Source organism: Heterodontus francisci, chromosome 2, assembly GCF_036365525.1.
Source record: "Heterodontus francisci isolate sHetFra1 chromosome 2, sHetFra1.hap1, whole genome shotgun sequence".
NCBI lineage: Eukaryota > Metazoa > Chordata > Chondrichthyes > Heterodontiformes > Heterodontidae > Heterodontus > Heterodontus francisci.
In genome coordinates, this window is record NC_090372.1 from 75947927 (window position 1) to 75961924 (window position 13998).

Here is a 13998-nt window from a genome sequence, read left to right on the forward strand (position 1 = left end):
GGTGAAGCTGATTACGGAGAAGGGATCAGTGGTTTTGTGGACTACAGTGGAGCTGGTGCTTTACACTGGCCTGGGAGTTGATCTGGATTTAACCAATTTTAGAAAGCTTCCAGCTGCTGAGTGTGGAGCAGTAGACAGATATTAGGGTGTTTCTGGGCTGGTTAGCTCTGAATTGACTCATGTACCAGTCTCTAACCACAGTTCCTCTTTGCAGTGAGCAGAGTTGCTCCATGATGTAAAGGCCGTCCCATATACCTCTGTGTCTTTGTCTGACAAATAAATTGAGTACTTTTGTAACTAACAAATCTTATCCTGGCCAATATTTATCCCACCAACATCATCGCAAACAGATTATCTGGTCATTATCACACTAGTGCATAGTGGCGCAGTGGTTAGCACCGCAGCCTCACAGCTCCAGCGATCCGGGTTCGCTTCTGAGTACTGCCTGTGCAGAGTTTGCAAGTTCTCCGTGACCCCGTGGGTTTCTGCCGGGTGCTCCGGTTTCCTCCCACAGCCAAAGACTTGCAGTTTGATAGGTAAATTGGCCATTGTAAATTGCCCCTAGTGTAGGTAGGTGGTAGGAGAATTGAGGGAAGGTGGGGATTGTAGGGGACATGGGATTAATGTAGTATTAGTATAAATGGGTGGTTGATGGTCGGCACAGATTCGGTGGGCCGAAGGGCCTGTTTCAGTGCTTTGTGACTCTATGACTCTCTATGTCTATGACTACTCTTTGTGGAACTTTGCAGTGTACAAATTGCTGGGTTTCCTGCATTTACAACAGTATTACATTTTTTTTTTTAAATACTTGATTGGCTGTAAAGCACTTGGGACATCCTGAGATTGAGAAAGGTGCTATATAAATTTGTCTTTTTTTAACCTATTAGCATATTTTTTCAAATCAACATTAGGTAAGAACTTGGAATAGAAAGTACTGGGAGTAGAAAGTATTTTCCCCACCTAAGACTTTACTTTCTTTAAGCTCTTGAATGCTTTCCGGTTGATATGCCAGATTTTTAAAACCATTTAAAATTTTTAACCCCATAAGTACTTGACTCATAATGGTAATTGATTTGTGAATTGCTAACTGGTTGTCTATCTTTAAAGCTAAATTGGAATTTTTCAAATTGAAGCAGTAATTTTATTTTGTGGGAATGTATTTCGGTTTTTATGGCTTGAAATTAGTGAAGTACAACTATTCCTTTTATATAAATGTCTTCCAACATAAAAGGCTTATTTTGCATTCCAAGTCATTCCGTTTAAAACCACAGAACAGAAATGACGTGAAAATCCTGCAGAGTAGTTTTACTCTGCCATTTTATTGAGCAGTTGAGCATCTCCTGTATTACATTGAAGAGACTTAATAGTTAAATTATTTATAGCAGAAAATGAAGGCATCCTATTTGTGAAAGTGTAAAGAAGTGAATTTGCATAAATATATATTTATACATTGTTTATTAATATTGATGTGGCACAAGCGTTTTGTGGCTTATCCTTATAATAATAATTATATTCTTCATATATACATATGCACATAATCTTTCTAGCAAATGGGTCCCTTTGAGAAGTTAAGGCCCTAATAGTTTGTTGAAGTATTTCAATATCTGAAACAATAAAAGATAATCAAACTTTTCTGTTAGTCATGTTCCATTGGTAATGTTTTAAGTTATATTTTAACCAAGTGGTTAACAAATGTGTGTTCGTGATTTTGGATTGCAACCTCAATATTCTGTTTAGGCAATATTTTCTCTTGATCTGAGTATGGTAAAATTTAAGTTGTGGTTCCCGTTAGAGTGCTGAAGAAGTAGTATATATTTCCACAATGGCTCCATTCTGCAGCATTACATCTGTTGGTAGGAAGGAGAAGATAGATGAACAGAAGAAAGAGAATGGAAAAGTTGGTATTTTCAGAGGAAAAAGATTTTAAGAAAATTTTGTTGACTTTACATCCTCCCAGGTGTTCGCTGTTGAATCTTCTGCACTGAGAGTGGTCTCAAGATCCCTGGTTATACCCCCAAAGCAGGAACTTTTCAATTGAATTTTTTCCAGTCATATTTTCTCCCATACTCCTTTTTTCCCCCTCCCCCAACCGACCAAATCATATTGACAATATGTGCATGTCCAGGCACAGACATTGCTTGGCCACCCTGCAGCCCCACTCCCCCCACCTCCACCTTGTCTGTCTTCCGTCTTATCACAAGCTTCTGTTATTTCTTTGTTAATGGCATATCGTGCAAATATTGAAACTAACTGCATTACTGACTGCAATCAAGGACTGGATTTTACCTTTGGCGGACTGGAAATCGCCACCGACGCATCCGCCTAGCCCGGGGATCCGTCCTGCGTTTTACGGGGTCCCCGGGCTTTAATTATTCTGAGGCGGGACTTCCGCCCGCTTGAGGGAGGAAGTCCCGTCTCATTGAGCTGCTGGCCGTTCAGCAGACCGGCAGCTCTTAGTCCCAGCAACACCACCGGGAGCAGCGGCCACTGCTGGTACTGCAGCCCAGCCAACCAGATGGAGCCAGGAGTCCTTCCCTGGTGAGGCTGCAGTGGTTGTTTGGGGGGAGGGGAGTGTCTTGCACCCCAGGGGTGGGTTGCGAGGCGGGGGCAGCCCTCAATCGGGCATCCTGTGCCTGACTCCTGTGCCCCCCTGGCGCATGGAAAGGCTGGCAGCTATTGCTGGGCAGCCTTTCACATCCCCAGCACACCCGCTTGCCCACGGGTAAAATAGCTGTGGAGGTGGGCAAGGGCCCTTAAGTAGCCACTTAAGGGCCTTGATTGACCTTGGGCGGGTGGGCCGTTACCCTGTAAAGTTGACCCAAGGGGGAGCGGGGCGGGTAGGCCTCCGGAACCTCCCGCTCAATATTATGCTGCCACCATCCGACCCGCTGGGGCAGCGTAAAATTCAGCCCCAAGTCTCAAAACCTTCTCTCCTTTCCTAATTTAATTATAAGAATGAATGTAATCGTGGCAGATCAAAGCTAAGAAATTAAACGTAGTCTACCAAGATCCGATATTCTAAATGAGTCGAAGGTTGCATGCTGAACATAGGAGTAGCCTACTATCAATTGTTGTAGTTTAAGATGCTGTTCCAAGCAAGTCTGCAATTTTTAATCCATTGAAACCAATTTCCCCAAGTACTTTCTAAACCCATTTTTCCTTCCAAGATGAAGTTTAGCAAGGCAGAGCATTCTAGAGTGCAGAGCTGTGCTGACTGACCATTCTGTCATCAGTGATGGAGGAGAGCTAAGCAGGATTTGATATAAGGTAGAATATAAGTGGTAGGTTTTGCATGCAAGGTGCTGCTTCAGGCAGCAGATATGAAGATATTGAAGTCCAGCATGAAGTTGAAAAGGCATGGGTGGAAATTATAAGGAGGGAGGTGAGTGATCTGAAAGTATTGAATTGAAATGGATAAATGAAGGTGCCAAGTAATGTAATCTGTAAATTGGAAAATAGAAGCAAAATGTTTTAAGATTCCTACAAACAACTTCTATAGCACCTTTAATGTAATAAAACGCCGAACGCGCTTCACAAAAACATTATAAACCAGGCTGCAGATATTGGGTAAGATGACCAAAAGCTTGATAAGAGGTAGGTTTTAAGGAATGTCTTAATGGAGGAAGATGAGGTGGAGTGGCAGAGAGGTACAGGGAAGGTATTCCAGAGCTTGGGGCCTAGGCAACTGAAGGCATGGTCACTAGTGATAGTGTGATCAAAATCAAGGATACACAAGAGGCCAGAATTAGAGGAGTGTAAATATATTGGAGGGTTGTAGGGCTGGAGGAAATTAGAGTTAGAGAGGGGTGAGGCCATGGAGGGATTTGAAAACAAAGATGAGAATTTTAAAATCAAGATGTTGCTTGACCAGAAGCCAATGTTGGTCAGTGAGCACAGGGGTGATAGGGAAATGAGACTTGGTGTGAGTTAAGACACAGGCAGTAGAGTTTTGGATGCCCTTAAGTTTACAGAGAGTAAAATGTGGGAGACCAGCCAGGAGTGCATTGGAATAGTCAAGTCCAGAGATAACCAAGGCATGAATCAGGGTTTCACTAAATGAGCTGAGACGCGGCGAAGTCGGACGATGTTACGGAGTGGATATGATGGCTCGACTATGATGGACGCTCGTCTGTGTCAAATATGACACCAGGGTTGCAAACAGACTGTCTCTTAATCTCATACTTTTGCCAGGAGGAGGCTTCTCCAGTGTTGTCATGCATTATCATTTGACAAGTTTAAATGCTAAACTTGTAGGCATGGTTTCACAATTGCAAATTATTTGTGTGAATATCCTGCTGTATAAATATTGCAGAATGTTCCCACAGACAAGGGATCAAGTCACAGTTCTTAAGCCTGCCGCATTCTGTTATGAATGACGGTAGAAAATTAAGCAACTAATAAGAGGGCAAGGCTCCCTGAACATCCCTATCCTCAAAGATGGCGGAGCCCAGCATGTGAGTGCAATAGCCAAGGCTGAAGATTTTGTAATAGTCTTCAACCATAAGTGGTGAGTGGATGATCCTTGCTGGCCTCCTTTAAGGTCCCCACCATCACAGGTGACAATCTTGAGCCAATTATATAGATATTTTTTTTTTTTTACAGTGTCGTCTGAGAACACAGAGCATGTGCAGAGCGATAGCTGACGTCATCGTTGCATTTGAACATACGCCAACTTACCAGTATGAATCCACGCATACGCATGGTGATGTCACCACGTAATGATGCCCAGGTGTTAGCTCACTCCTTAATGGCTGTGATCATCGCCTCCATCCCCCCCAACAGTACAGCGCTCCCACCTGCAATCCCTGCTTCTCTTCCTGGCTCACTCCATCCCACCGCTCTCGACTGCTTGCTGCTCCATCCTGCTACTTGCTTGCCGCGCGGAGAAGTGGTGGGGTGGAGGGGGAGAGCAGCGAGGCGGGAAGCGAGTGGCAAACAGTCGAGAGCAGCAGGATGGAGCGGCAAACAGCCGGGCGTGGGAGTAAGTGGGAAACTGAATGCGGTGATTGAGGCAGCGATCGTAGGAGAGAGTGGGGAATAGAAATGGCAATCGCAAGGGGGAGCGGGGTACTCTTGGTGGGAGTGGAGGCAGTGATTGAAGCCATTGAGGGGTGAGGGGGTTTGGGTTCAATTTGTTTTTTGTGCCAAATTGAGCAGTGCCATTTTTATTACTGACAGCTGGCTGAGGTGTTGCAGACAGTGACATTTCAATTGAGGTTGCATATGCCTGTACTGCGCCACCTAGTGGTTGCATTGTCAGCAAACACATCCTTTTTTAAAATTCATTCATGGGATGTGGATGTCCTTGTCAAGGCCAGCATTTATTGCCCATCCCTAATTTCTCTTGAGAAGGTGGTGGTGAACCCCCTTCTTGAACTGCTGCAGTCCATGTAGTGTAGGTATACCCAAAGTGCAGTTAGGTAGGGAGTTCAATGATTTTGACCAGCAACAATGAAGGAATGGCGATATATTTCCAAGTCAGAATGGTGTGTGACTTGTAGGAATACTTGCAGGTAGTGGTGTACCTTTGTACCTGCTGTCCCTGTTCTACTAGGCATTAGAGGTCACGGGTTTGGAAGGTGCTGTTGAAGTCTTGGCAATTAGCTGTATTGCATCTTGTGGGTGGTACACACTACAGCCATGGTGCACCGGTAGTGGAGGGCGTGAATATTTAAGCTGGTGGATGGAGTGCCAGTCAACCAGGATGCACTGTCCTGGATGATGTTGAGGTTCTTGAGTGTTGGAACTGCACTCATCCAGGCAAGTGGAGAGAATTCCATCATACTCCTGAAATGTTACTTGTAGACAGTAGAAAGACTTTGGGGAGTCAAGAGGTGAGTTACTCACTGCAGATTACCCAATCTCTGACCTGCTTTTGTAGCCAGGGTAGTTATGTGGTTGGTCCAGTTAAGTTTCTGGTTAATTGTGATGCCCAGAATGCTGCTGATGGGGGATTCAGCAATGGTAATCCAGTTCAATGTTAAGAGGAAGTGGTTAGATTCTTTCTTGTTGAAAATGGTCATTACCTAGCATTTGTGTGACACGAATGTTAGTTGCCACTTAGCAGACCAAGCCTGAATCTTGTCCAAGTCTTGTTGTATATGGGCACAGACTGCTTCAGTATCTGAGGGATTGTGAATGGAAATGAACACTGTGCATCCATCCCCACTTCTGATCTTATAGTGAACCCGACCGAACCACAGGGACCAGAGCCCGACCCAGCCCGAGACCCTCCGATTTTGCCTTGATCCCAGCCCGACCATCCCTTTACTTCGCTTCCGACTCGGAACCTCCAGGAAGCTGCAGCGCATGCGTGATGACATCATAGTGACGTCACTTGCTCACTGCGCAGACTCAGTTTCGTCCCGGACTCACAGTTCAGTTAAGTTTTTGTTTTTATTTCAATACTTACCAACAGAGCACTTACCGTGTGTGTCCGGCCCGATCCTGAAAGCCGGACTTGTATGAGGGGCCCAACCCAACACATGCCGGGTCCTGTCTGGTTCGGGTCAGGTAGCAGGCCATTAGAGGCAAGTTCATCAATAAAGCAGCTGAGGATGGTTGGGCTTAGGACACTGCCTTGAAGAACTCCTGCAGTGAAGCCCTGTGGCTGACATGACTGACCTCCAACAACCACCACCATCTTGCTTTGTGCTAGGTTTGTCTCCAGCTAATGGAGAGTTTTCTCCCATTGACTTCAATTTTGCTAGAGCTCCTTGATGCCACACTCCGTCGAATGCTGGCTTGCTGTCAAGGACAGTCACTCTCACCTGATCTCTGGAATTCAGTTGTTTTGTTCATATTTGGATCAAGGCTGTTGTGAAGTCTGGACGCAAGTGGTGTTGACCGATCCCAAACTGGGCATTGATGAGCAGGTTATTGGTGAGTAAGCTCTGCTTGATAGCACTGTTGACGACACCTTCCATCTTTTTGACAATTGTGAGTTGACTGGGTGGTAATCAACTGGATCAGCTTTTTATGGCCAATTTTCCAATTTGTCAAGTAGATGCCGGTGTCGAAGCTCTGTTGGAACAGCTTGCTAGAGGTGCGGGTAGTTCTGCAGCACAAGTCTTCAGCTTTAAGTCCAGGATGTTGTCAGGGCCCATAGCCTTTGCTGTATCTAGTACCTTCAGCCATTTCTATATACTGCATGGAATGAATCTAATTGGCTGAAGCCTGGAAACTGTGATGGTGGGGTCCTCAGGAAGAGCCCCAGATAGATCATCCACTTGGCACTTCTGGCTGATGATGGTTGCAAATTCCATGTCTTTTGCACTCATGCAAATCATTTAGTATGGGGATGTTCATGGTGCTTCCTCCTTCCATTAGTTGTTTAATTGTCCACCACCATTCACAACTGGATGTGGCAGAACTGCAGACCTTTGATTTGATCTGTTGGTTGTGAAATCACTTAGCTGTATCACATGCTGCTTTCACTGCTTAGCAAACATATAAGACTGTGGATAACTTCACCTGGTTGGCAGCTCATTTTTAGGTATTCCTGGTACTGTTATTATGCACTCATTGAACCAGGGTTGTCCCTTGGTTTGATGATGCTGGTAGAGTACGGGATATGCTGAACCGTGAGGTTATAGATTGTGGTAGAATACAATTCTCCTGATGTTGATGGCCCTTCGTCCCTCATGGATGTTCAGTTTTGAGCTGCTTGATCTGTGTGAATCTATCTCATTTAGCATGGTGGTCATGCCACACAACACAATGGGCGGTGCCCTCAGTGTGAAGATTGGACTTGGTCTCCATAAAGACTGTATGGTGGTCACTCCTCCTTGTACTATCAGAGAGATGCATCATTGACAAGTGGGTTAATGGGCATGAGATCCAGTATATTTTTCCTTCATGTTGGTGTCTCACCACTTGAGGCAGGCTCGGTCTGGCAGCTGACCTTGTAATTTCAGACAATGGACTGCAGTTTACCAATGAATATTTTAAAGAGTTCATGGTATCATATGGATTTGTCCATACCACCAGCTCACCAAGATGCTCTGAAGCCAATGGTGAAGCTGAAGGATGAGTGTGCACAGCAAAAGCATTGCTGAAGAAGAATGATGATATCCAACTTGCAGTTCTGAGGTATCATTCAACTGCACTGCAAAATGGTCTAGCTTCGTGTGAACTCCTAATAGGAAGAAGACTGAAAACGCAACTTCCTAATTTCTCACTCATGCTGCAAGTACGATCTGATGACTTGGACAAGGTGAGAGAAAGAGGCCAAAGATTGTTCCAGCCAGATGTGGAACAATGACAAACGTCACAAGGCACGAAACCTTGGCGAGCCAGTTTGGATCCGAGATCAAGTTCATTACGAAGAAGTGGTTGGACACCACATCCATGGTCCTACCGTATCCAAACAAAGCATGGTACGGTGAGACGGAACAGATGTGCATTAATGACCATCAGAAGCTGTCATCTATCCCAGGGAATCGACCAAATCTAATGGACCAGTGATGCTGCATTCATCCACTAATCCAGAGGACAACCGAATGGTGAACCTGAGTCATCTACCAATTCCCCTCTTGCACAACAGAGTCTGAGACACCACTCCGAGGACTCAAAACCTCTATCCCCTTCAAAGGAGAAGAGGACTCATTCTGGTAGACGTCTGAAATCGCCACAATGATTGTCCATATAGAAACAGAGATTGGGGACTGGGGTGGGCAGGGGGGAGATGCAGTATAATGTGATATTTTGGACATTGAGTTGTTAATGGGTTAACATGCTAATCATACTGTGTACCTCCTCACAGGAAGTGATGTAGCACCACGTGGTGTGGATCCCTCATGCAGTCTCTTGGAAGATGTAAGCCATAGCAGTAAAACATGTTTCAATAAAGCTCCTGTTTGTTTTAGATCAGCAGACTCATTAGATATTTTGTGTTAGACTAACAATACTCAGAATATTACAGACCATCACCACCACCTATAAGGACAAGGGCAGCAGGCGCATGTGAATCATTACATCCAAGTTGTCCTCCAAGTCACATAGAAACATAGAAAATAGGAGCAGGAGTAGGCCATTTGGCCCTTCGGGCCTGCTCCACCATTCAAAAAAGGTAATGGCTGATCGTCTAATTCAGTACCCTGTTCCCGCTTTCTCCCCATATCCCTTGATCTCTTTGGCATTAAGAAATATATCTATCTCCTTCTTGAATATATTTACTGACTTGGCCTCCACTGCCTTCTGCGGTTGAGAATTCCACAGGTTCACCACCCTCTGAGTAAAGAGATTTTTCCTCATCTCGGTTCTAAATGGCATACTCCTTATCCTGAGACTGTGACCCCTGGTTCTGGACTCCCCAGTCATCGGGAACACCCTCCCTGCATTTAGCCTGTCTAGTCTTGTTCGAACTTTATAGGCTTCTATGAGATCCCCTCTCCATTCTTCTAAATCTCGTGAATATAGTTCTAGTCGACCCAATCTCTCCTCGTACTTCAATCCTGCCATCCCAGGAATCAGCCTAGTAGATCTTCTTTGCACTCCCTCCATGGCAAGAACATCCTTCCTCAGATAAGGAGACCAAAACTGCACACAATACTCCAGATATGGTCTCACCAAGGCTTTGTATAACTGCAGTAAGACATCCTTGCTCCTGTACTCTTCCTGAATTGGATATAATTCCTTCATCACTGGGTGAAAATCCAGGAACTCCCTACCTAATGACACTGTGGGAGAACCTTCATCATACAGACTGTCGCGATTCAAGAAGGTGCCTCATGACCGTCTTATCACAGCTTTTAAGGTTGGGCGATAAATGCCGCCCTTGCCAGTGATAGCCGCATCTCTAGAATTAATATTAAAAAAGACACTGGCGGTTGACCATCATGACAGGTACTGCAGTAAAAAATTTTTATAATATACCGCTCATAAATGGGCAGAACTAACTGCATAAAATTCACTTTGTAAATTTGTAATGTGAGAAGTAATGAGTATCGGACTGTTCAAGCTTTCATTTTTAATGCATGGAAATTACTTTAAGGGACAGAGTTGTCTCCCAGTACAGTCAGAAGCAGCTTTGCCTACCCCTTGATTTTCAAAGGATTGAAGAGCCTTCCAATGTAACCGAGCATAGCAGAATCATTTGAGACCTCGGGGTGGTCATCCTGCCCATTTGCAAGCTACCCTATTTCCAGATAAGGGAGGCGGTGGCATAATTGTTACATCACTGAACTAGTAATCCAGAGGCACAGGCTAATGCTCCGGGGACACTGGTTCAAATTAAAGGCCTGCTTGGGTCGGGAAAAAGGACCCGAGCCCAACTCCGACTCGACCCGACCCAATCCACTCCCTTTACTTACCTTCGGACTCAACCTCCAGGAAGCTGCAGCGCATGCGTGATGTCACTCGCTAACTGTGCAGACTCAGTTTTGTCCTGGACTCCCAGCTCAGGTAAGTGTTTTTTTAAATTTCAGTATTTAACAGCAGAGCACTTACCATGCGTGTCCAGCCCAACCCGAAAGCTGGACCTGGAAGATGGGCCTGACCCGACCCAAACCCAACACATGTCGTCGGGTAGCAGGCCTTTAGTTCAAATCCCAGCACGGCAGCTGATGGGATTTAAATTCAATTAATTCATTAAAAAATCTGGAATTGAAAACTAGTCTCAGTAATGGTGGCATAAAACCATTATTGATTGTCATAAAAACCCAACTGGCTCACTAATGTCCTTCAGGGAAGGAAATCTGCTGTCCTTGCCTGGTCTGGCCCATATGTGGCTCCAGACCCACTGCAATGTGGTTGACTCTTAACTGCCCTCTGAAATGGCCTACCAAGCCACTCAGTTCTCAAGGGCAATTAGGGATGGGCAACAAATGTTGGCCTTGCCAGCAATGCCCACATTCCATGAAAGAAAAAAAAGTAAGGGTCCCATGCTCAGGGTTATGAGCCTTGGTCAGTGGCAGAACCAGCAAATTTTTGCTGGTGATGGTGGAAGATCTAGAACCTTGAGGGACGACGGCTGCTTCAGATGGGAAAGAGGACTTGTGTTTCCTTTAAAGCATACACTAAGGCAACGGGAAACCGCCTCGTACTTTTTCCCTCGTCATATTGCTCATTTCTCATGGAAGTTTTAAAAAAGAAAGGGGGGCTGTCGTGAACAAATGAAGAGGAAAGCACAGGACTGTGAGGAGTGGAGAAATGAGCAAAACTCCTGCCCTTGGACAGATCACGCTACTCCCAATATATCCATGATCTGCCTGCTAAAGTATATTTCTGTGCCTGTTAGCAGAGTATGTGTTGAAGGTAAAATTAACTGACCCGACCTGTTTTGGTTCAGGTTGCAAAAATAAATCAAACCTAATCTGGTTCAAACCGTTGATTAAAAAAAATAGTTTCACATGGAGTATTTTATTCTGAATTTGGAGTTTTATCCAAATGTGGCAAACTTTTGAGATGTTGACTAACCGCAGTTATGTTTATTTGACATATAATTGGAAGTAAGAGTGGAAATCGGTCAGTTGAGGATAAATTCTGAAATCTTGGGTCAAGCTGACATGCATCAGTTGAAACCTTTCAACTCCCTCTGACACTTCATGAATCATCAGAGTTAACAATGCCAATATTTCATCTGAGCTCAGGGGAAGGGCAAAAAAGCAGGCTTACAGAAAATGGCCATATGACCCTGCTAAGTTCTTGAAATGGCATCCTGGCAGTAATGGCTGCTCTCTCATGCTGTAAGTTTGAGCCAGTGCTTCAAGCAGTCAGACATTTGAGACCATATGTTTTTACTTCCATAGCTGTGCCAGTAATGCTAATGAGTTTGGAGCATTTTCAAAGCTTGTGATCCAAGGGCACGTTTCTGATATGGGAAAGCAATTTCAGATGTATGCTTTTAATGACAGTTGAAGTAGCCAGCAACTTTAATCATTTCAACAATGGTATTGTTACAACCTAATATTTTTTCCAAATTTAAGCAAATATTTCTTGAGACATTTTTAGAGTCCTTCATATTTGGGTTTATTCAGTTTTCTTGTATATTGAAGTTGTTCATAGAGTCATAACGACACAGAAGGAGGCCACTCAGCCCATCAAGTCTGTGCTGGCTCTCTGTAGAGCAATCCAGTCAATCCCATTCCACGGCACTATGTAGCCCTGCAAGTTGATTTCCATCAAATTCCCATTCAACTTGAAATCATTCAACGTCTCTAGGTCATCCTCACACCCCCTGTATCACTTGCCCAAAATCTTAAATCTGTGTCCCCTAGTCCTTATACCATCAGCTGGTAGGAATAGCTTTTCTTTGTCTACTTTACTAAATCTGTCATAATCTTGTAGACCTCTATCAAATCTCCCCTCAATCTTGTCTGCTGCAAGGGCAACAATACCAGATTCTTTAACCTAATCTTGTAGCTAAAATCCCTCATTTCTGGAACCATTCTGGTAAATTTCCTCTGCACCCTCTTAAGGACCCTCACATCTTTAAAGCATACATCATGCTACTATCCTAAATGCTTTGGATCAGCTCTTGCATTTATTAAAAGTTTTCAAGATTTTTTTTTAGAGATACAGCACTGAAACAGGCCCTTCGACCCACCGAGTCTGTGCCGACCATCAACCACCCATTTATACTAATTCTACACTAATCCCATATTCATACCACATCCCCACCTGTCCCTATATTCCCCTATCACCTACCTATACTAGGGGCAATTTATAATGGCCAATTTACCTATCAACTTGCAAGTCTTTGGCTGTGGGAGGAAACCAGAGCAGCTGGCGAAAACCCACGCAGTCACAGGGAGAACTTGCAAACTCCGCACAGGCAGTACACAGAATTGAACCCGGGTCGCTGAGGCTGCGGTGCTAACCACTGTGCCGCCCACTGATACAAGCTTTAATTCAGTTATGTTTGTTTTAACAGTAGTGTGCAAAATATCAGATTTTTTTTCGTTGAGCAACCTATGAATTGCCACTAACTTGATCTGTTTAAAAATTATTTTAAAATTGTAAGATTTTTTTTGTGATAGCAAGAAGGGAAATTAGAACTCATATGTGCTTGTGGCAAAAGTAAACCATCTTTCCCAATCCTTCTTGACCTGTCTGCAGCCTTAGACATGGTTGACACACCATCCTCTTCCAATTCCTCTCCTCCATCGTCCAGCTGGGTGGGACTCTTCTCACCTGGTTCCATTTTTTTCTAACTGCAGCCAGAGTATCATTTGCCATGTCTTCTCTTCCCACTCTTGCACTGTTACCTCTGGTTCCCCCAAGCATCTCTCCTTGGACCCTTATTTCTCATCTACATGCTGCCCCTTGGAGACATCATCGAAAGCACAGTGTTATGACTGACAACCTAAGTCAAAGCACCCAATCAAATATACAATTCTGATTGTGGTGGGAGAAATGCACTGTTGGTTCTGTCCTGTCCTGCGACAGGTTACCTGACATGTCATTTTTAAACTTTCCAATTGATACAATTCCAGACGCGAGAGCAATTAAATATGATGCCAAATGCAAGACCCCAATTTAAATGTTATCCCAAAGACGGGTAATTAATATGATTCCAAATGCAAGCCCTCCAAATGAGTCTGATTCTGATCCTTAACACGAGCCACTGAATTTAATATGATTCAATCTCTGATGAGCCCCCAATGTTACAACCGGCCAAGTTAAAACCCCCAATCAAAATATACGATTCTGGTTGTGGTGGGGGAACTGCACTGTTGATTCAGTCCCGTCCCTCCACAGATCGCCTAACGTATCATTTTTAAACGTTCCAAATTAAAGAAAGACCCAGCCACATTGTATCATCTATCAACCGCCCAAATGAGGCTAACCAAACCAGGTGTCTTTGGATCAACAAATTAACTGTTTAATTAGAAAAACTAAATTCTTAAACACTATTAAGATATAAACATTTAAAATAGAAAAAAATTAATATCCTTCCATATTTACGCTCTTGCCAAAGTGAAATTTTCCAATGTGGAACAGTCCAAGGTTTCTTGAAGTCCTCACAGCAGTCCAATGAGGGGAGGAAAAGAAAGG

The 13998-nt window shown here is 44.1% G+C and overlaps 1 protein-coding gene across 2 annotated transcripts in view; it reads left to right on the top strand.

Moving 5' to 3' along the window:
• tax1bp1b (Tax1 (human T-cell leukemia virus type I) binding protein 1b) overlaps positions 1 to 13998 on the top strand; it is a 153264-nt gene that overhangs the window by 42700 nt on the left and 96566 nt on the right. The window lies entirely within an intron of this gene.